A 2,972-nucleotide genomic window follows, 5' to 3' on the forward strand; every position below is an offset into this window, starting at 1 on the left:
TATTTATCTGTTTTTGGCCGTCCCGTTAATCGCGATGCACAAAAACATTCAAAAAAATCGTTAGTGCGCATGCGCGGACGATTTTTCGTCGAAATATTGCTGCCAACCTCGGTATTTATCTGTTTTTTGCCGTCCTGTTGGTCGCGGTGCACAAAAACAGTAAAAAAAATCGTTATTGCGCATGCGCGGACGATTTTTCGTCGAAATATTGCTGCCAACCTCGGTATTTATCTGTTTTTTGCCGTCCTGTTGGTCGCAGTGCACAAAAACAGTCAAAAAAAATTTTAGTGCACATGCGCGGACGCTTTTTCGTCGAAATATTGCTGCCAACCTCGGTATTTATCTGTTTTTGGGCGTCCCGTTGGTCGTGGTGCACAAAAACAGTAAAAAAAAATTGTTAGCGCGCATGCGCGGACGATTTTTCTTCGAAATATTGCTGCCAACCTCGGTATTTATCTGTTTTTGCCGTCCTTTGGTCGCAGTGCACAAAAACAGTCAAAAAAAATCGTTAGTGCGCATGCGCAGACGATTTTTCGTCGAAATATTGCTGCCAACCTCCGTATTTATCTGTTTTTTGCCGTCCTGTTGGTCGCGGTGCACAAAAACAGTCAATAAAATCGTTAGTGCGCATGTGCGGACGATTTTTCGTCGAAATATTGCTGCCAACTTCGGTATTTATCTGTTTTTGGTCGTCCCGTTGGTCGCGGTGCACAAAAACAATAAAAAAAATCGTTATTGCGCATGCGCGGACGATTTTTCGTCGAAATATTGCTGCCAACCTCGGTATTTATCTGTTTTTGGCCGTCCCGTTGGTCGCGGTGCACAAAAACATTAAAAAAAATCGTTAGTGCGCATGCGCAGACGATTTTTCGTCGAAATATTGCTGCCAACCTCGGTATTTATCTGTTTTGGTCGTCCCGTTGGTCGCAGTGCACAAAAACATTCAAAAAATCGTTAGTGCGCATGCGAGGACGATTTTTCGTCGAAATATTGCTGCCAACCTCGGTATTTATCTGTTTTTTGCCGTCCCGTTGGTCGCAGTGCACAAAAACAGTCAAAAAAAATCGTTAGTGCGCATGCGCGGACGATTTTTCGTCGAAATATTGCTGCCAACCTCGGTATTTATCTGTTTTTTGGCGTCCTGTTGGTCGCGGGCTGCACAAAAACAGTCAAAAAAATTTAGTGCACATGCGCGGACGATTTTTCGTCGAAATATTGCTGCCAACCTCGGTATTTATTGTTTTTGGCGTCCGTTGGTCGCGTGTGCACAAAAACAGTCAAAAAAAATCGTTAGCGCATGCGCGGACGATTTTTCTTCGAAATATTGCTGCCAACCTCGGTATTTATCTGTTTTTTGCCGTCCTTTTGGTCGCGGTGCACAAAAATTATCAAAAAAAATCGTTAGTGCGCATGCGCGGACGATTTTTCGTCGAAATATTGCTGCCAACCTCGGTATTTATCTGTTTTTTGCCGTCCCGTTGGTCGCGGTGCACAAAAACAGTCAAAAAAATCGTTAGTGCGCATGCGCGGACGATTTTTCGTCGAAATATTGCTGCCAACCTCGGTATTTATCTGTTTTTGGCCGTCCGTTGGTCGCGGTGCACAAAAACATTCAAAAAAATCGTTAGTGCGCATGCGCGGACGATTTTTCGTCGAAATATTGCTGCAAACCTCGGTATTTTTCTGTTTTTTGCCGTCCTTTTGGTCGCGGTGCACAAAAACAGTAAAAAAAAATTTTTAGTGCACATGCGCGGACGATTTTTTGTCGAAATATTGCTGCCAACCTCGGTATTTATCTGTTTTTGGGCGTCCCGTTAGTCGTGGTGCACAAAAACAGTAAAAAAAAATCGTTAGTGCGCATGTGCGGACGATTTTTCTCGAAATATTGCTGCCAACCTCGGTATTTATCTTTTTTTGCCGTCCTTTGGTCGCGGTGCACAAAAACAGTCAAAAAAATCGTTAGTGCGCATGCGCGGACGATTTTTCGTCGAAATATTGCTGCACACCTCGGTATTTATCTGTTTTTTGCCGTCCTGTTGGTCGCGGTGCACAAAAACATTCAAAGAAATCGTTAGTGCGCATGCGTGGACTATTTTTCGTCGAAATATTGCTAACCTCGGTATTTATCTGTTTTTGCCGTTCTGTTGGTCGCGTGCACAAAACAGTCAAAAAAAATCGTTAGTGCGCATGCGCGGACGATTTTTTCGTCGAAATATTGCTGCCAACCTGGGATTTATCTGTTTTTGCCGTCCTGTTAATCGCGGTGCACAGAAACATTCAAAAAAATCGTTAGTGCGCATGCGTGGACTATTTTTCGTCGAAATATTGCTAACAACCTCGGTATTTATCTGTTTTTTGCCGTCCTGTTGGTCGCGGTGCACAAAAACAGTCAAAAAAATCGTTAGTGCGCATGCGCGGACGATTTTTCGTCGAAATATTGCTGCCAACCTGGGTATTTATCTGTTTTTTGAAATCCTGTTGGTCGCCGTGCACAAAAACATTCAAAAAAATCGTTAGTGCGCAGGCGCGGACGATTTTTCGTCGAAATATTTCTGCCAACCTCGGTATTTATCTGTTTTTGCGTCGTGTGGTCGCGGTGCAGAAAAACAGTCAAAAAAAATCGTTAGTGCGCATGCGCGGACCATTTTTTGTCGAAATATTGCTGCCAACCTCGGTATTTATCTGTTTTTTGCCGTCCTGTTGGTCGCGGTGCACAAAAACAGTAAAAAAAAATCGTTAGTGCGCATGCACGGACGATTTTTCGTCGAAATATTGCTGCCAACCTCAGTATTTATCTGTTTTTGGCCGTCCCAATGGTCGCGGTGCACAAAAACATTCAAAAAAATCGTTAGTGCGCATGCGCGGACGATTTTTCGTCGAAATATTGCTGCCAACCTCGGTATTTATCTGTTTTTTGGCGTCCCGTTGGTCGCGGTTCACAAAAACAGTCTAAAAAATCGTTAGTGCGCATG

The sequence above is a fragment of the Dendronephthya gigantea genome, unplaced genomic scaffold (assembly GCF_004324835.1).
Source record: "Dendronephthya gigantea isolate DGI-Jeju-01 unplaced genomic scaffold, DenGig_1.0 000341F, whole genome shotgun sequence".
Taxonomy (NCBI): Eukaryota; Metazoa; Cnidaria; class Anthozoa; order Malacalcyonacea; family Nephtheidae; genus Dendronephthya; species Dendronephthya gigantea.